Source organism: Sander lucioperca, chromosome 2, assembly GCF_008315115.2.
Source record: "Sander lucioperca isolate FBNREF2018 chromosome 2, SLUC_FBN_1.2, whole genome shotgun sequence".
In the NCBI taxonomy this organism is placed as follows: domain Eukaryota; kingdom Metazoa; phylum Chordata; class Actinopteri; order Perciformes; family Percidae; genus Sander; species Sander lucioperca.
In genome coordinates, this window is record NC_050174.1 from 31,125,190 (window position 1) to 31,151,947 (window position 26,758).

The 26,758-nt window shown below is 42.9% G+C and overlaps 1 protein-coding gene and 1 long non-coding RNA gene across 3 annotated transcripts in view; both read right to left on the bottom strand.

Moving 5' to 3' along the window:
- Nucleotides 1–26,758, bottom strand: part of znrf3 (zinc and ring finger 3) — a 74,936-nt gene that overhangs the window by 38,696 nt on the left and 9,482 nt on the right. The gene's annotated exons all lie outside the window — the stretch shown is intronic.
- On the bottom strand, nucleotides 1,970–24,753 carry LOC116054041. Its single transcript, XR_004105984.1, has 3 exons — nucleotides 24,743–24,753; nucleotides 18,051–18,057; nucleotides 1,970–2,072 (listed from the first exon to the last, which is right to left on the bottom strand). It is a non-coding gene; the product is annotated as an uncharacterized LOC116054041 (long non-coding RNA).

Consider the following 26,758-nt stretch of genomic DNA (forward strand, 5'->3'; position numbering starts at 1 on the left):
TTTCAGCAAGTTTGAGTCCGCGTTTTACTTAACTCTTGGAAAATTCTTCAGAATACTTTTGACAAAGCAAAAAAAATTCAAAAGGATTATGCTCCTCTCTTGCTTTTAACACCACCAGGCAGGAAAGCCTTGTGAACAAAATGATGCTCATAGGGTATAAGATCTTGCTGAAATATGGTGCTTAATGTGCTGTGCATTCCAACAAGGCATCCTTGCTACAACACACCAGGAGCTCAAAACATCAAAGGTGAGTAGGCGGATTGGAGAGCAGAATGATCCCTGAGCTAAACCGATCTATGCAGATATAGACCCTTGCATAAATGTCCTTGAAACATCAACTTAAAAAAAATCCTAAGCACCAATATTTTAACCCAGAACTTAGTTCCAACACGTCTTCCGATGGCATTTAGGTCACACGGAGGGATGAGTTTCTATCGTAACAATCAAAGCTGCCTTGTTGTCTGAAGCGTGTGCAAGCCAGAGACAATTTTTACAAGATGTTCTTTGTGGAGCTGGCTAAATGATTAACCGGACAGATCTGTTGTTCATAGGTTCCTTTTATGAATTTTGGAAGAAGAGCTGGCACCCATTTCACATGCACACAAAATCTAGAAGAAGAAAAACCTGGGCACGGCGCCAGCCCTCGCACCCACCTGCTTCCCCAGCGCTGTGCGTGTGTTTACGTCTCTCACTGTTTGAGCACAGGCGTGTATGGAGGTTAGTGTGTAGCCTGAAACACATCATGGGTGACCGAGGGGTAACTCAGTGGCATCTGTCACTACTGACCGTCCGCTCACCGTGAACTCATTCACCCCAGTGAAGAAGCGTCCCGCCCACCTCCCCGGTCCTTTAATTCAGCCGACCCCTCCGACCTCCTCCATCGCCCCTCCCCACCGCCGCATCCACCAACACTTTCCCCTCCCCAGCACTGAGCTCCCTCTCTATGGGGGAATTGTCAACTTCCTGGAAAAGCACACCAGTCCTGCCAACAGAGGTGGTGGGCGGTTGTGTTAAGGGCTGTGGGGATGGGGATGGCTGGGTGGGTGGGTGGGTATGTCTGATCACAGGCCACTGACCAAGTCTCCCCTGGGACCTGTGGTGTCTTTCAAAGGCTCCTAACACACTCACAACACTCAGAGCTGTTTTTGGAGAAGAAAAAAAGAGGGGCTTTTTCAGGCCAGGACAGGACATATGAGAGGTATACAACGGGATGTTCAGGACTAGACATTAAAAATCGCACAAACAAAAGACAGACACAGCTCCATACACTAAAACAACATAGAGACTTATAGTACATCGGCAGGCATTCACACCATCTGGCAGTATGAAAGGTTTTCATCAGTATGTCGGTGTACTAACTAGCACTGATACATAGGCAGTTAACAGTGTTTGCAACGTCATCTGTTGCATTTCAATTAGCAACAGTGCACTCCTAGAGATAATATGGCTAATAGATAGTAAAGTCAAAGTAAAGTAATAATCGGACATATTCATATAGGTGAAGGAACGGCAGCTGTCCTTCACCGCTTGAAATTACACAGTAGTGACTGAACGTGTAGTTAAATCATTAGATAGTTAATTGTTGCATTTGTATCGGCTGCAACTAATGATTATTTTAATTTATAATTAATCTATCACTTAGTCTGTAGAAATTTTTTTTTGTTGGTAATTAGTAAAATAACAATCTTTGAGCTATTCAATTTATAAAGCATAGCGCATACAATTAGGGCTGGGCGATTAATTGAAAATTTCGACATCGAAATTCTGAAGCTGTTACCGACGTATTTTTCCCATGATGATAATTTCGATAATTTCTTCCTGTTGATAGGCCTACTTTCTCCTTAAAAAAAAAATTCTACCACGTGTGTAGTCACATGACTTCGCCCGGAACAGACAACTGCATGGAAAGCATAATGGAGGATAACTCAAACACAGACAGGTAGATTTACTAACACTAGCGTAGTTTACGCTGCGTCTGTTTATGCAAGTTATGTAATAGCACATGCTATGCATCCTCATTTTGCGTAGTATTTATCAAACCTGACACCCATCAGGCAATCAGCGCATACTCCCTCTAGCGTAATTAGCGCGCCTCTAAAAGAGCAAAGAATGGGCCCGCATGTATCTATCATGGATCTTCCTACGGGAAAAAGAAAGCGCAAGCTTAAATTTAGTGACGATGAAACTGACCTATGAGTGCATGAATTAACAACAAACCTGAACATATTACAGGGCAGAACATCCACACCCTCAGAAAAAAAATTAGATTTGGATTGCCATAACAAATAAAATCAACTCGTTATCATCTACACAAAACAGAAGGTAGCGTACAACCGGGCACAATTGAGGAGAACTGGTTCAGGTCCACCAGAAATAGACACGCTATCTACTATTGAAGAGGTGGTGCAGCAAACACTCGTTGCCGAACAGGTGGAAGGTGTGGACGGCATAGATACTGCTGAGATCTCTGTAGAGAATGAAGGTATGTGTGGTCTGTTATGATATTGTTGTGTTGGCTTAATGTATGTATACATACAGTATGTTCATATCATTATATGTCAACCCAACCGATGGGGTTAAGTCATTAAAGAGAGTTTTATATAGTTAAATAATTGCAAAAGTCTTTATCAAAAATGGAACAGACATGGAGGCTGTTATTTTTATTTAGTTTTTAGTCTGCTGCCATTGAATAAGGTAAATTTTTTCTACACAGGAAAACGCGCTTCCTGGTTTAGACCTGCTTTTAAGAGGCGGAGAATTCCCCCCGCAGAATAGAGGAGCGCTCTTACTGGCAGTCTTTGTAAATACCGTGGAATATATAATTAGGCGCACTTTACGCGTATCCTCCCATACACAACTTGTCTCTTCTCGCTCATGTGGCAGGCAATCTGCGATTTTATCCAAGTGCTCCCTGTTTGTAAATAGCCCGCATCGGTTAAGTCAGTCTTTGCGAACAATTAACGCCTGGAAACAGGCGCAAACGGCTTGATAAATCTAGCCCAGAGTCTGAGTCAACTGAGCAACTTGTGCCCAAAAAAACGCAGTGTCCGTCAAACATTTTGGCTTTAGAAAAGATGATTTGGAATAACATGATTAATTATCATTCATTTATCGTTATCGAGGTAAAATGTGCAATTAATCGTGATTTTGATTTTAGGTCATATCGCGCAGCCCTAAATAAAATACACACTTTTGTCAAGCGGGAACCAGCAAAAGTTGGTGACATTTGTTTTGGTTATTTATTGAAATGATTGATCTATTATCAAATGGTTGATTCATTTTCTGTGGATCGATTGAGTTGTTTCAGTCATTTCAGAATTACATTTGCTAGTGGTGGCTGTGTGAAGTGAAGCCCAAAATTATCACTTCAGCACATATCATTAACACCAAAGATTTCACTTAAACAATAAAAACACAAGACAAATAAGCCTAAATTACCATCTTAAATAACTGCAAAGCATTTTACACAAACCAGCAGCACATAACATGGATGCTCCATTATGTAACATCCAGCAAACAAGCAGCTTTTGGCCAAAACACACAAACTGCAAAATGTCAACACCACGTTAGCACCAGCTTCTCCACCAGCCACCCAGACAACAAACTGTGGTGCGGTCAGGACATAGTCAACTTCACCCCCCGTCCCCCTTGTGCCCCGCAGGGCAGACATGGGAGCATGCTTTAACCAATTACGAACGTGCTGGCACTTAAACCCGCAACCCTCTTCTGCACTCTTGGTAATGACACATTCTCAGCCAGCACACGTTCATCAGACCTCCAGTAAAGATATGGAGGGTGAAACAGATGAGGTGATGGCCGCTTATATGAGTCGCAGTTCTTGCGGGCGAAGTGGCATCCTAATTTAAAGTATGTGAGAAAAGTACTTTCACACAGACACAGCGATAATCTCATTAACAAGAACGGCAATTTGCTCCAAATAACAGCATGGCTGCACACAGAAACCAATCCGACTTACAGTGATACAAAAATAAGAAATTGAACACACAAACAACTAGGGTTGCACAATATTGGCAAAATGTGATATTGCAATATTGATTATGAATACTGCGATATCGATATTAATTTCTATTTTTTAAACATATGTCAAATTACAAAAGTTACGGGAAAACGCATCAAAATAGATTCATAACAAAACAAAACAAAAAACAAGTTTTCTTACAACACAAGGTTTATTTCAACTGACAGTCATATTGGACTGGTCCAACATGAATAAATAAATAAGGACCATGTCTACAGAACAGGACATGTTCTACTGGTTGGACAGTATAAAATATATAAAGAGAACAGGACACAACTTTTCTTTCTATTCTCGGATTTGTTCCGTTTTGTTGTCTCTGTTTCTTCACTTACACTGTCACTCTGTTGAAATATGCACACACACGTCACATGGTACGTTCCATAGGGTTTGTCATGTAGTGGACCCGTGCGCTGACGTGCAGGTGGCACGGTAACTGGCCAATGAAACATGATCATTACAGCGTTTCAAGCGAGCTCTAAATCAAATACAACTAAGCCACACAGCCAACGGACGGGACGCAGCACTCCACAAAATAAACAAAATATTGCATACTTATTGCGACACTTTCGATATATTGCGATAACGATATTGAGTCGATATATCTTCCACCCCTCGATATAATATTGTGCAACGTGATATTGCGATAACGATATTGAGTCGATATATCTTGCACCCCTACAAACAACCTCCATGAGGTGCAATTCTCATTCATAACTACATGCCTCCTATTATGATAAAAGTACATGTTTTACCAGAAGAATGTGGCAGATCACAGTTGATTGACAGTCAGAAGTCAAAGGTCAAATTTTCCCGAAGTCTTGTTGCCATCTGTTCATGTGGAAAGCCTCTTCTAGCTTTCATCCCTCCAACTCTCTTCTATTTCATTATCACACCTTCCCCACCAGCCCACAGACAAACAGTCTGAACTCTGAGGAGCTCAGACATAATGTTTAGAAGGACAGAGGAAGGAAAGTCTGACACTGAGTCTTAATCCAAAAGATGACCCTAAAATACCCTCAATGAAGCAGGCGAGGAGGGAAAGTTTCTCTCTACAGCAAGTCATTTTAGTTCATGTGCTGTGAGGTTAAGCCCCTGGTGCAGATTGGGATGTGCGTGTTTACCACTCAGAGGATTTACAGTGAGTGTCCCTGGCTGCAGACAGGTCAGGGTTAAATTTGAACTTACATCCAAAAAATTTGATTTGTGCATCCTGTTGCTTCACTGTTACCTCATACTCCAGTCAACTGTATTTCATAACTGGACAGATAAAAGCCGAAATGTTTTGTCACTACGAGTACATCAATTATCGTGCCAAAATAAGATACTATATGTGTAATAATCCACCTAACTTGCAAAATGTAACTTTGTATTAGGAAAGAAATGTGGAAATTATGAAAGAAATGTGGAAAATATGAAATGGTTCGCTCATTTCTATAGAGAAATCTTTGAGAAAGAAAACTCTTTACACCTCAAGACCACATCAGTGTGGTCGTTCAGTGGACTTGCTGCACTGCTCTCTAAGTTCTATCGATTTCCTGCACTGACAAACTGCCAATCAAGTTATTGGGTGGTTTGTTTGCCAGCCTATAAATAACTTTTGTGAGGTTGACTTATTTACTTACATAACACGATATGTCAAGCAGTCTCTAAACAAAACTGTTTTGTGAGCTTTCAATAGACTGCACAGGGGTGCAACAAGCAAAGAAAGGAGCCAGCGTTTTGAATTGCAGCTTTCTATGTATAGCTTGCACAAATAGACTTACAACTTTAAATGCACGCATTAACTCACAACATACACACAGCGACACACATCTCCCCTCTCACTCTCCCAGTCACTCTTTGCCCCTCTCGGTCGCTCTCTGCCCCTCTTTCCCAGCACTAGAAATAACTTCAAAGAGGGCTGGTAGCCTTGAGGAGAGAGGGAGCGGGATCCAGTTACAGCGGAGCAGCTGGGAGGGCCCTACAGGTGGGGCCGACACTCCACCTCCTGTAACATTATCGCCGTAAAGGGATCCCTCTGCTTCTCCTCTGAAATAATGAAGACATCCTTCCTTTTGTCTTCTCCACTGGGACTAAAGGAACAATTAGTGTAGGAGCCACATACTGTATGTTGTTTATGGTCTCATTTATATTATTTGTGGATTATTATATTGTGCACTTATATTGTAAGTGGTGGGCGTGTTCATCGCGGCTTGAGCGGAAGTGATAACATTATATGTGTTTGCTTCACCTGTGCACCTGGATTTTTTGGGCTTTGACAGAGAGGGGGCCTGGGAGCGAACACTTTCTGTTGACCGCCGCTTATTTCGACTCACAAAGTAACTTTACATTTGGTAACTGCAGTACTAGTTGTATTTTACGTGTGGAGGAATAAATCATTGCAATACAATCTTGAGCACGCCACAGTGTGTTTATGCATCTCTCAGTGTTTAGTCCCTCGCGGCAGCACTTTGTTGGACTGCTTACAGCCGCAACAATTAACCGAGCTAGCCCGGCGTCCATCTTTTGTTTTGGCAGTCTAAAACAAACGTAAAGGAGGAGTGTGATAAAGAATTGTCAATGCTAGAACGTGAATTACAATTTTGTGATGTAAACAATCTAACTTCATTCTAGACTTCTAGCAAGTGAACTAATCAAGTGTGTCAAGTGATTGATGACAGAAGCTTTTACTCTTAACATGGGTAAGAGAACTTTCAAGTCAAGGGCCCTAAGAAAGCCAGCTTTGTGATGCAAACCCTAAGTGCAGTCATCATCTGTCTCTTTGCCCCCCCACCCACTACTCGATGTCCTCTCCTTAACCTTCCCTGAAAATCATCTCCACGCCATCTTCATAGCAACGGGCAAAGCAAACAAGTGTCATGGTTTCAGTGTGAGCAGGGGACGCCGGCAGAGGACACCCAATATCATGTAAATGTCTGGATATGTAGCACAAGGCTCTGGGGTTGACAGCTTTAACACTGAGCAGGACGCCGAGTATGTGACTCTATTAACTCTCTGCGAGTGCATCCCGAAACCGTCAATGGCGTGTGTGTGTGTGTGTGTGTGTGTGTGTGTGTACGCACTCTAAAGTCTCCCTGGTGTCACTTTCAGCTCTTCAGTCTTTAAAACCCAGAGTGAAACGAACAAAAGACAGGCCGACAAAGTTCAGGGGTCAACATTGGGCTGGATGCCACCATTTTGGAAATGGAGTGGAAACAACTGCCCCCCCTTCCCTGAAGAGATCACAGCATATATGTGCAAGGTAAAGTATACATATTTCTCACTAGATTTCATTTAGAAAAAGACAACTCAACTTCAAAACACAATGTAAAAAAATAAAACGACAAAAAACTGACAAGGCAAACTATTAGTCGTCAAGTAAAATAGTCGACGTAAAATGTCAAGACAAGTTCCCAGAGCCCGAGGTTACGTCTTCGAAATGCTTGTTTTATCCTCACCCACCAAAAAAGATAATGACTTTTCAAATAGATAAAACTGAGAAAAGCATCAAATTGCCATATTTGAGAAGCTGAAACTTTGAGAAATGACCTAAAACGATTGATCAATTTCAAAATTGCTGTTTCTTTGTCTGTCGATTGACTAATCGATTAATTGACTCATTTCAGCACAACACAATTTATCAAACAACAATTTTCTGCCATCTTTCAACACCACATTCACTGTTTGTGCAGCTAGATTAAGTCCACCGCCAGCACTGCCTCAAATATCAGTGGCATCCCCCTGTGTCGGCCCGCTCTTCTTCAAACCCTCACCGTAAAACAAAAGTCACTACTTAATGAGCTATGATTAATGTTGCAGCCGAGTGGATGGTGAGCCCGTGAAAGATAGGGGGGGGGGGTGCACATACCTGGCGCAGTGAGCCCGCTCTGTATGTGTGCGTGTGTTAGAGGGCTGAGGGGTTGAGGTTGCTAAAAGTGGACTGAGGGGAGGATTGCAGTCATCAACACCTAGGCTCTGAGTGGCCTTTGATGTTGCGCGGCGTCTTTGATGGATCCCCGGCCATGGAGGAATGCTGTTCAGCCGCCCTCCCCGTCCAAAAAGCCCCCGGAGTTGTGGAATGCGGCGCAAGCTGCTACTGCTGCTCGGCCCGGTGGAATGGGATTAGAGCATAGGCCAATATTGCCCTTTCTCCCCTCCCTCGTCTCGCTCCCGCCCTGCCCTCTGGAGTGGACAACATGGCGGTAACCTTGTCCAGACCCCAGAGTTTGGGGAGATGGGAAGAAAAGGAGGATATATATTCCCAGGTGGTTTTCCTTAGTCTCTCACCTCTTCTTCAATCTGTCTCAACCGTTAAGGTTCAAACTGCTGCAGGTTTTCAGTTGGACCCTACAGCAGCTTCATTCACTGATGTGCAGTTCCTCATCCACAAAACACTTAATGCATCTTAACAACAAGCTGAAGAAGCTTTCTTTACGAAGCACTTCAGGGCTGCACATATTCATTATTTTCATCATCCATCAATCAGCAGATCATTTTCTTGATTAATCAATTGACTGTTTAGTCTATAATGTCAGATCATTTTGGAAAATGCCCATCCCTTTTTCTTAAGCCCACTCTGACGTCTTCAAATGTCTTGACCAAAACCCAAAGATATTCGGTTTATAGTCACAACACAAAAAAAACTTTTTTTCACAAGTGAGACGGATTAATGCTTCTGCGGAGGTTCTATGCAGAGCTTACGCCGTAGCCTACGTACGTGGCCTGAAGTTTATACTTGTGCGCTGGTGTCATTCTAGAGTATCTCCTTAAGAGAATAGCAGGGAGTTTGTGGTACAGCGAGTGAGAGAGTGACGGAGATTAGCTTCAGAGCGAGAACTGACTCTGGAGGCGTAGAGGGAGAAACAAAGGGTCTCCCCTGTGCTTTCCGACCACGGTCGTGTTGCGCTCTGCATCTCTGCGACGTGTAGTTTCATTTTTTTGAGAGGTGCACGCCAGGCTACGGCGTAGGGTACGTATCTACACTGGACTTAATGCAGAAGCCTAAATCAGACTTTACACTAGACAAAAGTCTTCACATGTGTAAAACAAAACGTCCATAAGTACTTTGCTCAGCATCATACATTTGGATAAAGATGATCATATCATCACAATAGGATTTCTCAAGTCAGTGGATGATAATACTGAACAATGGTCCAGCTCTTCCTTCAACTCAGTGACCTTTCACCTGAAATAAAACAGGATCTCCATGTGGCCAGTCTCCATGTGAAATTTTAGTATTTTGGAGTTACTGTATATGGGAGCGGCGGCAGAGGTGGCCTGTGGAGATCAAACATGTCCAAGGAAGCAGCTGACCCGCACTCAAATGCTGCACCACCTAAACCCTGACGCTTTGAGATATTAGATTAAGGGAATGGCACACACTTCAGATGACCAGAGTCACTTGCCAAATATGCACAGCGGCCCTGGCATATCAAAGTGGAAGAGCCGCAGTATGAAATCAGAGGGACAGTGGACTCTCCTGCTGTGGACTCTCACACAGATATGTGTGTATGTGACAGTTACAGCGGGAGATGAGTGCTGTAATCCCGCCACTCCTCAGAGGAGACAGACAGGGCTTTCTGCAAAGGTCAGGTTCATATTGTCCTCACCCACACTTAACTTCCACACAACAACTGCACAAACAAGCCCTTTTGACCATGGGTGCCGGTGTCAGTCATGGCACTGCTAGGCCAGGCTAGGCTAACCAGAACGGTGGCTTACGCTGCACACAATCTGTTTGCTAAGGATTGCAGGAATGTGAACAGGACTTACAGTATATGCACACATTCACACATTTAAATGATGGAGCGCTCAGACGGTGGGTTTCGTACAGTACGAGCAACTCCCATCCTCTCTCCTTACCTCCGCTGGCCACAGGGAGGGAGAGAAGCGAGGTGGAGAGGCAGCCAGCATTAGCGCTGGTTTCAAATTTCAGCCGCCTCTGACTTGTTTTCTTTAGGAAACACTTACTGGGGCTCCAAATACACCAGAGGAAGTGCTCACCTACATCACTTCCGGCTCCGATGGATAAGGTCACACTGCACTCCGGGGAAAGAGATGAAGAGTGGGGGTACCATTAACCCACATGTGGAATGCGTTTAGTAACAGCAGCAATTAACCTCATGAGTTTTTTTCATATGTACCGACCTTTAAAGAAAACACAGTAACAAGTATAAGTGGCAAAGGGGGGTGGGTTTGAGAGATTGATTGTCCTTCTGAAAACTGTTGCACGTAGAATCAGCCTCTGACACTTTCTCAAGTCTTTTCTTGGCTCGCTTGTGTCCGTTTTTTATTTGGGGGGGGGGGGTTTCGCTCTGCCTCTCTCCCTTTCTTTCGCCTCCCCTCTTGGTTCTGTGAATGGCTGCATGATCACCTTTCATGACAAGCTGGAGGGGGGAAACAGGAGTAAAGCTCGATCCAGGAGCTCAAGGCCCTCCGAGGAGCTAATGGTATTCCATAGGTAATGAGAATGTGAATAAGCAAAGCCACGGCCCTTTCCAGGAATAATGTAATGTAAAAAGGTGGATTGTGATGGAGCAAATGGTGGTTAGATGGAGAGCGGAGAATCATCATTCGGCTGCCTACTTATATTACTGAAGGGAAGATCTTGGATGGCAAGAAGAGGAGCACCGAAAGCTATTTGGATGCTCTCCAAACTGCTTTTGTCTTTGTTGTAGTTTTAAGGATAAGAAGCATGCAAGGTTTTCATACCAACACAGTGCATATATACAGAATGTGCTCGCAAAGGCCCATTACAGCCCAACTAGTACATCGGCACGGATCTTTGTATAGAAGACTTGGTAGTATATTTGATGGCAAAGAAGTAACAAGAAATTGCATTACAGAGAAGCCCAAGCTATAGTTTGAGGTAACATTTTTCAGCTTTAAAATCTCCCACTCAGTACATATCGTGGTTAAAATTTTTCATGAACTAAATTGAAGGCATCCTTATCAAAAATGTTTCTTTACGTTATGTGTTCACCTCAAAAATTGAGTGTAAGCATCACAAATGCACACTATCAGATTTCTTTTTTAAGTAATCAATATCAGCATTGGTCTTTATCAGTCAGGCTTTACTTTAGATATATATGCTACCTCTAAAAACCATTAGTCGATTAATGGATCGATTGAAAATGTAATTGACAGCTATGCTGATAAACAATTAAAGTAATTTACTAAATAAAAAAGGCCAAACATTTTTTTGTTAGTTATCGTTGTTATTTGAATTTTGGACAGTTAGTTGGACAATGCAATCACCTCGACGACATCCCATCCAATAATCTTTAAATAAGCCTAAGAAAACTCGACAGTAAACTGAATAACTACAGTCAACACAAGTCTTTAACAAAAACTAACTACTACTACTACTCATTTCAATTAGATAGTGCTCATGTAAGTAATTACATTTTTAATTTATAGCACCTTTATATTCATTCATTTATTTTATTTTTTTATTCTGGGAGGTCTGAGACACAAGCTATGCTAAAGGCATCAGGATGGACCAGTGGGCAGGTTTATCCCACTTCTGAACTTGAAAGCAGCAACCATCTCTGCATGTGTTTTCGGAGCCTCTCCCTGAACTTATTCTGACGAGCGATCAGGTTAGACAAGTCTCTCTATTCAGAGCTGCACGGTAATACCGATATCCCCAAAGAGAGAGAGGAGGTGGAGAAGAAGAAGGGGATCCTATCTGAGAGATTAACTCGCAGCACCCAACCGAGCTAGTGCTGGGTTCACTGGCTCACTCAGTCCTATCTTACCCACTAGCCTCTTGTTCTAAAGCAAAGCATGTCTTTGATACTCAACTAGAAGGAATCTGGAGGCGTTACAGGTTTCTTTTGTGCTTTACGCTGCACAGAGAGTCTGTGTGTGTGTGCCAAGGCTGGGATTTCTTTTCTTTACCCCCCCGTCCCTCCCTCCCTCCCTTCTTTCTTTTTCTCCCTTGTCCCTTTGCCTTCATCTCCTGCTCCCTTTTCCCCCGCCCCAAACACTAAATCAGTGAATCATAAACCTTTCCCTTTTTTTTGGGTTACCATCACAAACTGTTATCTTAAAGCTTAAACTCTTCCTGAAAAAGTTTCTTGGGGATCAAAGTGGCCATATTTGGGTGGTGACCATAGGTGGTGACCGCTTCAGAGGAGTTTAAAGGGTGGATAAGGGGCGGGATTTTGGACAGAGGAGGGGAGAGGGGTAGTTGGGGGTGTGTGGGTGAGGTTTGACTCCCCTTGGAGATTTTCTTAAACCCATTACATCAGCTTTTTTCTGCTTCATGGGCTCCAAGTCCGGGTCTTTTGTGAGGGTAGAAAATGACCTAAATTGACATTCAGAATGGTTGTGGTTGGTTAATTGTGGCCAGGCATATTTGGCATAAATAAAACAAGATTCCAGAGGCCTTTTTCTTTTAGCCTTTTGCGAAATCGGCTTCTTTGTAAGCATGGCCACCAATGAATGTAAAGTGGTCATGCCCAAACTGCGTCAGCTTTCTCAAATATGCTCAAACCTTGCAGATCAATACGGATCAGAATGATTCTGAGTAGTGATGAGAAAAGTGAGTAATTTCAACACCCACGCTGTGATTCAGCTTTTGAAGAAACTTCTACAATTCTCACCAACTGTGCAGTGCTGGGAATTCTGCTTTCCGAGTGGCCAAAATATCGGACTGCCTAAGCTTTGATCACCACAAAGAGGCTGTCAAAGTCGCATATCCGCATGCTGTGTCTCCCTTTCACTTAAGTGCACGATTTTCTACGTATATCATCGCAGAAGTTGTCTTTCTTTTTTTAACAGAAGGGAGCGCAAAATCAATAGAAAAGTGTGAAAAAATAAATGATGCAGCAGTCCTGCTAAGCTCTACCCACACATTCTAATCAAAAGGCTTCACAATGGTTGGCCTAAAAAAACATCAAAGAAAAAGGAGAAATTCAAAAGAGGCCACTTGCTGGTGGTGGGCAAACTGATCAGCAGCACATAGACTGTCAAAAGCTAGTGGGAATGTCAAAAGCACCACTGAGCTCTCTCTCTTTCTCCCCTAATGTGATCAAACAGGGGTTCGTTCCCTGGAGGAGGTCAAAGAAAGACAGAGAGAGAAAGTGAATGGAAGCTTTGGTGCACCATAGGAAGCCGGCCACCAGCAGCACAACCAAGTCTCTCAAGCTTTCTTCCAGTCCCATGGCGAAAAAGAAGAAGAGTGGGCCGAGGAGGAAAGAGTGGCTGGGCAAACAGTGAGGGGTAAGGGCTCAAAGGGGCCTGGTTGCCCGGGTGAGGAGGACCCGCTGCTCCAAAAATGTCCACATCAAGCGTCCGGCTACAGGCCAGGCCCCACAGAGGTGCGCTCCCAGTGCGCTTTGAGGTCAGTGGCATGGACAAAGGGGAATGAAACGGGCCTACCCTGGCAGAGCAGCTGGGCTAAGGGTATAGAAGCTTAGGACTTGAGAAGAGGTGTGTGTACAAGTGTGAGTGTGTATGTGTGTATTTAGGGGAGGACGAAGGGGTAAATGAGAGAAAGCAAGCACATGATGAAGTGCGCTTTCACATCATTTAACACATCCAAAACTTCTGTTCCCTGAGTTGCAAAATGGGAGGTGTCGTTATTTCTCCAAGTTGTACATTCCCATTTCAAAGTTCTCTTTTAATGACATCCTTAATCTTCCACAACACAGAAACACAAGGGCCACCTAGATACTTTAACTGATACTATAGGTTCATATTATGGGTTTTTAATAAATACAACCTTAGAAAACGGACAAATCAGCTCTCAGCCTCTGTTGCTATGGAGAGGAAGCCAGTCACAGATTCAGAGCTGTAGAAAAGGCAGAACATCTCATCTTTGCAGTTGGGAACAAAACATTTACACCAGAGTTGCTGTATTCATCCAAAGACCTACAATCCTAAAGAGAATTGATGTAAACTGTTGAATGTTTAAATCAGGTTCTTACAAACTGTAATCTTTAACTTCTGATCACCATTAAGAGCGTATGCAACAGAATTATAATTCTAAGTTCAGTGACTGGATGTTCACCCAACTGCATTTTGGAGTTGCAACAAGTTATTGTCTTTCTTTTTTTAACAAACATGCCTTTACGTTTTTAATCAAAGAACTTTTCTAACACAGTTGCTCATCTTTTGTGATGATGATTTAATCAGGGCAGTTTATTTCCCATCAAGGCTTGGAAGCACTCCAACTGCTACTACTACTACTCTACTTCCAGACTTCTACTTCCTTGGATATCCAGCTCTGTGCTTTTTTTGTGGCAATTTACCTAACGATCCAGCCACACCTCTTCTGGCTGCTTGAAACAACACACACACACACACACACACACACACAGGGTGGGGCTGCTACGGTGATTGGACAAACACTGTTCTTGGAACTCTGCCGGGCAAGGCTATTGTGCAGGCGCGCAGTAAAGAGACGGAGAGAAAGGTTGGGGTGGGAGGTAGCATTGAGGTTGCTTCAATGGCTTGCTCCATCAGTGGAGATAAAAGGCAGAAAGGTGCTGGGCCAAAGTGCTGGAAAATGATTTGAAGGAAGGACTAGAGATGGCAGGTGTTAGCAGGTAAGGCGGGGTCAAAGAATACCTGTCTGTGTGTGTGTGTGTGTGTGTGTGTGTGTGTGTGTGTGTGTGTGTGTGTGTGTGTGTGTGTGTGTGTCCAACTTTGTGTTCAGATAAAACTATCCCAGTTTAGATCCGGTTCAAAGTTCCTAAAACACCCACATTTGTTCAAATCAGATTCTCATCAAACCTTTTGGTATTTGAATGTCAATGTTTCAGTTATAGTCCATAAACATTAATCTACTTCTGATTTATCTTGCTTCATGTTGAAAGATAAACCTGTATCGATTTGAGGGATTCGGGTATAAGCAGATTCGATACTCGATCTAGATTTGATAAAACGCTATTGAACCCAAAAGGCTGGGGTCGGTGGGTGGGGGAATGGGATCAAATCTAGAAGAAAGGCTTTAAATTAGGGGAGTGACGAGACACTCAGCTCACGAGACGAGATGTGACACGAGGTGGGTTGACGAGAACGCAACAAGACTTTAACACTATTTTAAAGAAAATTTCAATTAAGAAATATGACTGAAAAAATAGCCTTTACTCAAGAGTTCCCAGAGAAATAGGGACATTGTTTCTTAAAAGACAGATTCATGTGGAGTTTTGTAGTTTGGGTGAACAGACCCTTTTAACTGTGAACCTCTATATCTGGAAAAAAAAGGAACATATTGCCCAGAGTTATCTTGCATGTGTGTGTATTCTTTTACTAGTCACCTCAGGGCCACATAGAGCGAAGGTCTGGGTGTGGATCCATGTCACCCAGCCATTCAATCCCCCTCATCTCCAACCCTGTCAAGCCACACCACCGCCTGAGGACAGGTTCTGTGGATTTCATACATTCCACTGTGGGAGGGGATATGCTTAAAGGCCCTGACACGCCAAGCCGACGGAAGGAAACGGTGGCGACCACCAAACATTCCTTTATCCTACTCTAGTTACAGAAAATTAGCCGTACAAAATTGTCACTCATCTGGCGATAGCAATGTGCTTTCCTATGATGTGACAAGACTGTGTGAATAAAACACAAGTTATTACATTTTACTAATTTAGAGGCTGGCCGGCTGGCTAGTATGCTAGCTTGCTTGCTAGGGGGCTAATTGGTTAGCGGTGCAGACTGTACAGAGAGAGGAAGGACTATTACGGTCTTTATATTAAATTTCACGGTATAGGATATATGTTCATTAACGTTTATTTTGTAATACAGCTAGATATGTAGATCTTTTAAAAGTCATGTTATTGTTGAAATAAATACACCTACACAAGTAGTTATGTATCTCGTTGTACAAACATAATGTGCAAAAATAGTTTAGAAGGAACTTTCGAATGTCATTTTTGGCCAGTTTGACAGCTCTTATGTGTATTGGATTGATCAAATGTGAAGAGCCTTCTGTGTGCACTCTCACAGTCGTTTGTTTGCTTTCCTCACTACCGTTTACAAGCTTGGCTGTTCAGCTGACGGGCAACCGCGGCCGACACCGATTGGCCAAAAAGGTCCGAAGAAGGTTGGCGCATGGCGACGGTGCAGAACACACCACACAAACTAGGGCAACAGTCGCTTTAGTGTGTCAGGGCCTTAAGATTCTCCCACTTAAGTTCTTTTGATTTTCAGGATTTCATAAGAAGTCGCCTCTGAGAAAATTTTATTTAAAAAACATGTAAAATGCAACCACCATGAAAACAAGTTATTTAGAACAGTGTAAACCGCCCACGAAAATATTACCACAACATCAGTGACAATTACAGGCAGTGAAAGCGGCATAAACTAGACGGTCATGCCTTCGTCACTCCCCCTCGCAAAGCCTGCGCCTCCCCAAAAATGCATGTTTGTGACCTGGGCAACAGAACATTTCCCTTTCTGCCGCAGTAGCAAAATAAATAGTCTACATGAGGGCGAGGGGAGAGAAAAGTAAACTTTAATTGGTGTGGAAATAATTCCGTTACCATATAGCTCCCTATAAAAGGGTGATTTGTTCTTTTGATCGCCCCAGAGAGTGTTTATGAAGTCACTGTGGGCTCAGCCTGGGCCCAAGGGAAAGGCCAGCGACCAGAATTCCTCCGAACATTTGTTTAGCAGCAGGCCGAGTGCAGAGCGGTGCACAAACGCTGTATTGTTCCTCCTGTTCTCGCTGGTCGCACTGCCAGAGGTAGGAGCTGACGGGGCCGGAGAGAGAAGGGGAAGGAGAGCTGTTGGGATGAGGGTTGGGAATAAGCAGACCCTGGGGATAAAGAGTTAAACATCAAACCTGCTTTAGACACAAGCACTTCCTGCCATCGGCGTTACCGGGGACGCATTGAAAAGGTAATGGCCAACTTCTAAAGATCAGGTCATTTCACAGTTGAGAGGGCTGTTCTATCGCTGAGTGGTCAGAGCTTTTTCCCTCTCCCCTCCTCTTCAGCACGTTGTGGCTTATACATTATACAATCAAAGCCAACAAGGTCCTCCCACATCCACGTCTTTGTTAGGGGATATTTGGAAGAGATTTATCTGCCCAAGAGTTCATGACTCTGGTGTTATAAACCCCTAGGGATCCATGTTATTTGATTTGTTTTTTTTATTAGAAACAAGGAACCACTTAGCTGGCTTTACTCTGGGGCATTTGGCTCCACATCTAAGAGGATTGCAGGTTGCAAGCCCTTTTTGGGAAAAGGGACAGTCATGGCAAATACTGCCACTGGAGATGAAAAAAGCTGGAAAAAAACTATGCAAAGTTACTGTAATTTAGACAGGATGTCACAAAAACGCCAACTAGAGCTTTCTCTGGAAGCCAAACATTGGGTGCACAGGAATTTGCAGATTTGGCAAATTATACGACAATAAATATGAGCTATGCAATGTTGCAGAATTCCCTGTCTATTCGAAAGCATCATCATAAAAAAAACGTGGCTTTCAGCTGATTTATACTGCAGTGTCAATTTATTTTTATTTATATTTCTTTTTAAAACCCAGTCTGCAGGGTCAGTTACTTTGAGCCTACACCTCCATGTTTGTATTCAGACTGATCTCATGAAATGGCGTATGTATAACATGCCAATTTTTATGCCATTATTGGTGTGTTATAAAGACGCATACTCGCTTTTCAGCGTGTTTATCAAAGCCATTTGGCCTCCATTGACTAACATTACCTTGCGATTGCGTGTGAATTTACGGCGTAGCGAGTAGTATGAAAAGGCGAAAATCCGCATAGGGAGGTTGGTCGGAGTGGAGGATGGGTAAAACACAGGACTTTCATCCAGGAGACCGGGGATCGCGTCCCGCGTGTGAAGTTTCCTTGTCCCGCATGTGACCAGCGTCTGACATTTCCTAAACTCAATCGTCGCTTTCTTCTTTTACTAAAGGCAACCCCGTTTTCATTTCCTAAACCCAACCGGTTCTTCTTTTCCTAAACTCAACCGTAGCTTTCTTCTCGCGATAACACTTTCTTCTCGCGATAACATGTTCTTCTCGCGATAACACGCCAAGTGGCGTGTATGTGTACGCCTACTCTATACAGCGTAGACATACCCGCGGATAGCTGAAAAAGCGTACAGATAACACGCCACTTGGCTTAAGAAAGTTGGCGTGTATATTTACGCGAAGTCATGATGCCATGTTGTTGTATTGAACAGTGACACATTTGTATAAACGTCTCTTTGACAGGTAAAACAGACTTTTGAAACTCATAAGCAGCATGATGAAAATACTAAAACAGAGGAAGACGAAGGGTCGGAAAAGGTCTGTCTGTCGCTCCTTGAGCCAAAATTAACATACGGCTCACCATGACACCTTGAAGATGAATACCTAATTCTGAGGATCCAAGGATGATGAAAACGAAAAGAGGACAAATGCATATTCAAATAGCCTGGCAAGTCTGGCCTATTTTTGCATATGAGATTCCATTGCAACTAAGGGTCGGAACCTCTGGGTCCTTAAGGAAAGAATGTGTGACTTGAAACGGGAGAGCAAAAGGGCTGTTTGCATCCCTTGGCCCACCAGCTGGGAGGACAACATACAGATCAAAGAGGCCCTGTGAATCTTCAAGAGGGGTGATTGGGATAAACTTAGGAGGGCATGTGAAGGGTCTGGGAGAGCTCCCGTTCTTCATGCATCGCGTGTGGATGCCCCATCGTCCCCTAGGTCCGTTTACAGCTTCTTCTTGTTTTGTTAATAATTCAAAAAACATGAAAAGACCACAGCTAGCCTCAGCCATTAGAGTCCCCAGGGCGTGCTGCAAGCATGTTAGAGGGTGAGTCACACAGTCCAGTGAGCAGTGTGTTTACCTCACGTTTGTCTTGGCCGGCTGTGCGATGCTGTATTAGAGCAGAACAAGGAATGATGAAACCTCTTGTGACAGCCATGGCAGCTCCTTCTCTTTCAAAACGCTCTCCATTACTCGAAGGCAGCATCTGCACACTAAATCTCAGCTAGAAACAAGCAGTGGCCTACAGTCAGGAATCAGAGCTTTCTTGGCGCCGTTTATCATCTCTTTACTTGTCAAATTTCAAGCATCTGTGCTGAATAAGCTTAAGAATCTTTAAAAAAAAAAAAAAAAAAAAAAAGAGAAAACAAAAATTTTGAAAGTTGCAAAGTTAAACAGACTCATACTTAACCCATCTAATGTGTGTCTATAAAAAAGTGTCTGATCACTCAACACTTGTTGCTCAAGATGTGACTAGTATAGATTTTTGAATATGCCAATATTTCATGGTATGGTAAATATCTGCAAAAATAAAGGTTCAATATTTGCCAGTTTTTTTCTCTAATATGGTGGATATGTCCTTGAAACATTTAGCTTATGTGAAACCAACAAACCGTATACAAAATAGGCTAGAAAATGTCTTCTTTAGTAAGTTAGCACCTATGCAAGACAGAACATCCAGCATCTGCAAACCAATTGTCCAGCTAACCCTATAACCATGTCAAAACATCCAAACACTTCCTTTGCTTACAGCTTAACCTGTGTGTAGAAGTGTACCTGGCATGTCACAATAACAAGGACTGGTCATAGGCAGAAAACAGAGTGTCTTTTGTAGGGAGAACCAGGACGACCAGCATCCCCTGTCGGGCTTCTGCCCCTATGAGAGAGCTGAAGTCTCCCGACCTCCAGCACCTAGTCTGCCAGCCAGCCAGGGCCCAGCCCGGAGAAGCCTGTCATCACTACCACAGAGGCCTCCATTCATCCCCACAAAGACAAAGCCAAAAGTGTACAGCAGCCATCCAAGGCATCCCAAGCATCCAGATATCAGCCAGCGATATCATTTTAGGCTTTTGTGAGCCTGTGCTTTGGTTTACCCGCCGTGCTCTCTCCCCACCATCCTTGCCCCTTCGTCCCCTCCACGTCGAGGATTTGTTCGTTCTGTGGTGCAAGGACATCATATGGGCTGCACATCCTCGGTGTAATGTACCACACATTGTAATTGGTTGCCAATTAGTGACCTCCTTTTTAACATTTTTGAGCAAATTCATGAAAGGTTTTAAATTTGCTTTACACCTGGTGTCAGACATAGGTTGTTACAGCGGTTTCTTTGGGATAACCAGATGCACAACTGGAGAACTTTCAATGTGAAAACGTGCACTGGTTTAGCATTTTTCAAGAAGCTAGGATTGGTTGGGTGCAATACATCCATAGTAAAAAACAAAAAACAAAAACAGAGCGTTGACATATATACCTTTTAAGACATTTAAGTTCTCAAGGAATTACTCAAACAGGACACAGAGAACTGCATAGAACCAAAAACAACTTTGCAACACAACATATTCAGCATAACATTTTGCTGCTAAACATGCCTCATAGATAAATAGCATGAGCAGTGCTAGCCAGCATGGCTGAACAGGTGAATAAAAGAGGCACCGGATAACAAAGCTTGAACTTCATCAACATAGAAAGAAATATTTCACTGTTTGACAAGAAAACCACTTGTGTCACGACTTAAGAACAGGAACTAAAACAGGCAGGTGTTTAAATGTCAGTGAGGCTCACATTGTTCAGTGTTCACATTGCACGTTCCAATGTTAGACCCCTTCCGGTCTGGCCCTCTTCTGGCCACACTGGGCCCCTGAACTCGGTGGTGAAATCTCCACCTGCTGATAGCATCAGCTGCCCCACCGCTCCCCCCCCCCAACCCCTTCTCTCTGGCATGTGTGGCGGCCACTGATAAAAGAACTGTAGATAAGGGGAAACACAAGCTGTGATGAGGAACACATTGCAGCCAGGAGAACAGAACATCAGCCCAGTGGAAAGGAACAAGAAGGAGAGGGATAGAGTGAGAGAAGGAGGAGGCAGAGAGAGAATCTGAAAATGATTAAAAAGGAGAACACTGGGTAGAAGAGCAAAACTAAATCTGTCATGTATCCCCAGGCTAAAAAAAGAGAAGAAGAGGCGGTTCTGTCAAACAAAACTGAACAACAATAAATATGAATGGTCAAACAGTTAAAAGGTTCTTCTATAGGGTATATTTTTGAACCCAACCAGCTCCTTGTGAGATTTGGGATGCATGTGGTTTGTCGAAAAAATAAACAAGAAGTTACTGCAATCAGGTTCGTAGACATGTATCCATAAATACGACATGAGACATAAATACATAGTACTGTGTCCAAACAACAATATTACGAAACAGAACATTGTTGTTGTCTTTAACAAGCGCTATTGCAGTATTTCTTGTGCAATAGCTTAAGGGAGACTGAAAGACTTTCCAGCCATTGCTGGGTTTGAAAATACTCCTCCAATAAAAGAAAAAAAAAAAAAAAAAGAAGAAGCATATCGAAAGATAGCGGAGTAACATTGTTTCTTAAAAATCAAGAAATCACGCAGCTTAGACTCCTAGCAATCAGAAACTCCATCAACTGATAAACAAAGCAATCCTCCTCTGTTTCCAGTTCAGTTCTCTGGAAAACAAGAGTGAATGTAAATAAATCAGAGCTGTTGACAGGGGCTGAGAGTGGAGGGGACAGGTGCCACAATGACACCAGCAACCTCCAGGGGATGTATGCATCCCATAGCGGTGTCCCCTTTCAAGATGGACACCGAAAGGGACAAACCAGTTGGTCCTCGCCCACGGGTGTGAGCACAGCAGCGGGTCACTCTTGCTACAGCCAGGGAAACACCCGCAGCTTAGGCAACACTTAGCGCACATTGTTTGGGGATCTTTTGGCAAATATTCACATTTCTGTCCCTCCCATGCTAAAGACAACAGTTCAGTGTTGTGTCGAAGTAGAAAAATCACTTCTGGTTCTCTTTTAGGTCTCATTTTTTCCTTTCTTCCTTTGCACACAATATTTGGGGGGGGGGGAAATCGTAAACGAAGCTTTCTACTCTGCTGTGCGTACTGTAAGTCCTGCTGGATACAAGCAGCCTTGGCATGCTTAAAATGTAAACTAATATATATAGCTCAAAAGAATCTATTAGCCTGCATTTGACCAAGTACGCCCTGCTCCTGGCCAGGCTCCCTCCTATTGGCTCGGAGTCAACGTAAAGTGTCCTGCTAATCCAACAGTTGTCTGGCTACGCTGAAAGTCACCTCTGAGTCCAGCTCTAGCACTCGTGTCAGGAATCCACAGGCTCTTTGCATACCGAGCGGCCGGATATCCTCTAGTTAAAGAGGGCCCGCTAAGCCAGGGCCATGTGTTGGTCGACTGGGGAGGGTGACAAGGGGTGCTTTTTGGGGTGGTGGCAGGGATGTACAGGCAGTGCTTAAAAGGCTTTTAGAGTGACATCAGCATCACTTTGAGCGGACACAAAACTGTGGAGGGAGAGCAGACGGTTCACGTTCCATAGAATCCAGTTTTCTGCAGGCCCTCCGAGCCGTGCACTGCGCCGGCTAAAAGTGCAGTTCCTCCCGCACTGAGCCAGCGGATCTGTGCATCTGTGAATGGCTTTTGTGTTGCTGCCGGGGCAGAACAAAGTGAGTTCAGGTTACTGCACTCCTCCCGTTATTGGCCCACATTGTCTCTAATTATTCTAGCAAACATTGACACAGCATGTGTGGTCTCACATTTATACCCCCTCCCCCTTCCCCTCCCATGCTTAACAGAGTGAGAGAAGACAAGAGAGAGAGAAAGAGAGCAGAAAAAAAAGGACAGAAAGAACTTATGAAAGGGAAGGAAGAAATGATAAGACAAAGCAATGTACTTGCATTCACTGTTTTGTGCTTCATTATGATGCAATTATAAGGGAAATTGCTTTAAAGCTGTACTGAGAGGCTTGGTTTGTTTAGTTGTATTCAAGCCTGTGAAGAGAACGCAGTGTATACTCGGGGGGTTTTCTCACCTTTCTCCCATGCCGCCTTAACTCGTGAGAGAACAAATGCACCATGCCAACTCAAGCTTTTAATCCATCAGCAACCAAACCAACCAGCAGGGGGTAGAGTGCAAAAGATGGGAGTTTTCTCGGATGCAATAACCAAAAGCCGAGAACAGCCACAACTTTTAAGCGCAATCCCACACTCTAATTTGAATTCTGAAGCTTTCCCATTGCCGGGGTGCTTCTAACTCCGGCTTTTGCAAAACAATAATTATGACGAATGTATGCATCAGTAGCTTACCAAATCCTCTGTCCATGAGCTTAGCTTGAGGGGATGCTGCAGAAAAGCTGACCCAAATATGTGACATGTGGTTTGCCAAGAGGAAATGGCTTAAAGTTAGGCACAAGGATGGTCTGGTGTAAAATCAAATCAGGATAGAAATGGTCTGCGCAGGCGAGCTTAGTAACTGTAAAATTGACACTGATTTAGCATTTGGTAGCAGCGCTATAGAAAACCTCAGTGGAGTGTAAAACTTCCCATAAAGGCCTTTCTTCTGAGCAGATCTATTGCAGATTTTTACTGAAAGCCACTAGAGCAAATGGACTGACTCCTCGGTTAGGAAGTACAACTTTTTAGGTTTCCTCAGATGGGTTCTGGTTAGTAACAGTGGATATCTCCTCTGAATGTTGATAAGATCATCATGTTTTGTCAGACGATGTGTCAAGACTACAGAACTGCAGTGTGCCACCTCACTACAAAGCATTTTACTGAAGCGTATACCTAAATCATGTGTGGATGGTACCGTAAAGTCCTATTGTGCAATGTCCGTGGATGAAGTTTGAGTTTTGAGCTAACACCCATAGTCAAGATCCAGGCTAGCTTCTTTCACCCCAATTCCAGTCTTTATGCTAAGCTAAGCTAACAGTCTCCTGGCTGTAGCTTCATATTTATCAGACAGATATGAGAGCAGTACCAATCTTCTCATCCAACTCAAAGCAATAAAGCAAATAAGAGTATTTCCCAAAACGTTGAACTATTCATTTAATCATATTTAAAATATATCTGAGCTGTATACATTTTATGAACAAAATCTGCAATATACAAATTTTAGATCCGTCTGCGTTCTGTTAAATATGACAAAGAGCGATGCTTCTAAGGTCGCTATCCAAATCTCAGAGCCACATCTCTGGGATGTGTTTACTTCGAAATGCCTGCGGGATGCATGTCACCCCAGGGGTGACAATTTGACTTTGTCACATGCCTGTGGGATGCAGATGGAATAGCAAAGGGCTGTATTGGCCTGTCTTTTTCTGTCATTCCCATCTTCTCCCACTTGATCTCTCTTTTCTTAAAACAGCATTCTGAGGAACTAGATTCCTTGACATGCTAAGTTATCATTAGCGAGCCGTTGTGTGTGGACAAACTGCCCATACACTGTCAACAAAAGAATAGCCAAGAACCCCACAGTGCAGTGCTAAAAATAAAAAGTGCAGCTTTTACAGTGACATATGACAGAAGGACGAATCTATGGTGAAAGGAGTGAGATTGAGAAAGCACAGTGACACTAATGATGATGTGCTCCATCTTATCACACAATGAAAGACAATTTAAACATTCCTTTCCATTTAACCTCATATTAGTGAACTTGAATCTATATTTGAAAAAAATGTAGTACCTTGACAGTTCTTCTGACAGCAATATGCAGGGAGAATGAGGGATGAACAGATGGATTGCAAGGGGACAGAAATGGGCACAGCTGGCCAGGAGTAATTGTCCTGACCTTTTAATATATACTCAATGTTCACATTGGGCCAGGGGGTTTGGAAGTTTGAAGTTACAATTTGCATGATGGAAAATGTCATATCCATTAACCGAGCTGACCAGGGTGTTTCAAGATATTATCTAGACACATCTACTCCATTTGCACCTTTCTATCTCAATCATCTAAAACACACTGTAAATGCTATATATTGTATCAATTAAAATGCCTCGGTGTCTTCTTTCTACAGTTTTCCCCCTACAAAATTCTAACCCCCGATCCCAATCAGAGTCATTTTTATACTATCTGTAGATAGACCTAGATCCAATATTTACATTCATGTAGAGAACAACACCATGCATACTTAGGATAAAGATCTACATTAGAAGTTGTAAAGAAAATCCAGTTTGAATACTAAATAGTTCTTTAATAACAAAAACAAAAAAAAACATCCTGAATCACAGCATTCCTTTGGCGTTTTGTAGAATATCTGTGGCTAGAAGGTTTGAACCGCCTTTCCTCACCCAAAGCATGAAGTTCAATTGCAGTTTTCACATAACTTGGGATCATCAGCCGATAATCGCTGTTAACCGCCATCGGCCTATCTGCAAATAAGACAACATTCACAGATGGCAGTGGCCGATAGGGCTGGGCAATATATCGTTATTATATTGATATCGTGATATGAGACTAGATATCGTCTTAGATTTTGGATATTGTAATATCGTAAATGGCTTAAGTGTTGTCTTTTCCTGGTTTTAAAGGCTGCATTACAGTAAAGTGATGTCATTTTCTGTTACCAGACTGTTACAAACAGACAAAATAAACAACAACAGAATTTGGTATGGGCTGTCGGCCAAACTGTTATTTTACACATCAGTATTGGCCAAGAATTTCACAATCAGTGCAACTAACAGCAGCACTTTTTATTTATTTGGACTTCATGCGGAAGCCTGCCTTTTAACTGTTGCCTCCTGGGTCGTAGAGAAGTGCCGTGCACCTGCAAACTGACACTAAAATAGAGGCAATGGGATCGTTAACAAACAGCGGACTTGAGCTGCCAACACCACAATCTGTGGAAATGTTGCTCGTACAGCCATGGTTATTAACTTAAACCATTAGATCATTAATCGATTAGCTGGTTGTCAAAGTTAATTAACGAATACTTATAACTACTTATATTTGCTTATCTATGAAGTCATCTAGCAAAAATGATAATGAAATACGTAAGCCACTTTTCCTCTGTTGAACATTACTGTAAATTGAATATCTTGGGGTTTAGGGCTGTTGGTCAGACAGAACAAGCTATTTGAAGAATTTTGTTGGTCATTTTTCATATTTGTTTTGGCATTTTACACACTGAACTATTAATTGAAAAACAGAGTCAAAAGATAAACTGATTAAAAAAATAAATAAATAAATAATAAGAATGGTTACCCCTATATGGAAGCTTTGGTATGAATTGTGTTTTGCCCCCATCCATTAATGTGCAGCGATTAGCTGGATGGTTGTGCGATAGTCGTGATTTACTACACACTACACGCTGGAAACAAGGAGGTCTTTTGCTTTACAACCAGCAACAAAGGCTTTGTGCTGCAATCCTGACTTCCGAGTCTGACCCAGGATACCAAGTTAAAAGGCCGACCTCCGCATAAACTCCATATAAATAAAAAAGTGCAGCTGTTTACTGCTAATTTTACATCAAAGAGACACAAACAATCACAAAACAAGACAGAGGAGAAGAGGACTTCAATCAGAGGCATGCAAATAACCTTTGCCAAATCAACAACAGTGAATTATTGCCGTGCGCTCTCAACAAGGGGAGATACTTTCCTGCAGTGTGAGCCTCTCAACTGTCATGGGTGCTGTCAATGAGTTATCAGCCTGATGATCATGGGGGCATTTTGAAAGAATCTGTGGTCATGCTTGGTTTAACACACATTACAAGGGAAGTACATGTACACACTCCTTGCCTCACACACATTCATACGTATACACACAGACACTCACACACACACAGGCCCTGTATAAACTTCTACAAAAGAACAGAGTCAACTCCGTTCCATCCGTTGTGTACTTTAGAAACGGCCAGTGGATTAACCTATCTGCTGAAATCAGATAAAAACTGCCTCCTGTTCCAAGTCCTCCATCAGAAAACGTAAATAAAACTCCTTTCAGCAGGATCCTTATATTAGCATAGCATCAGGA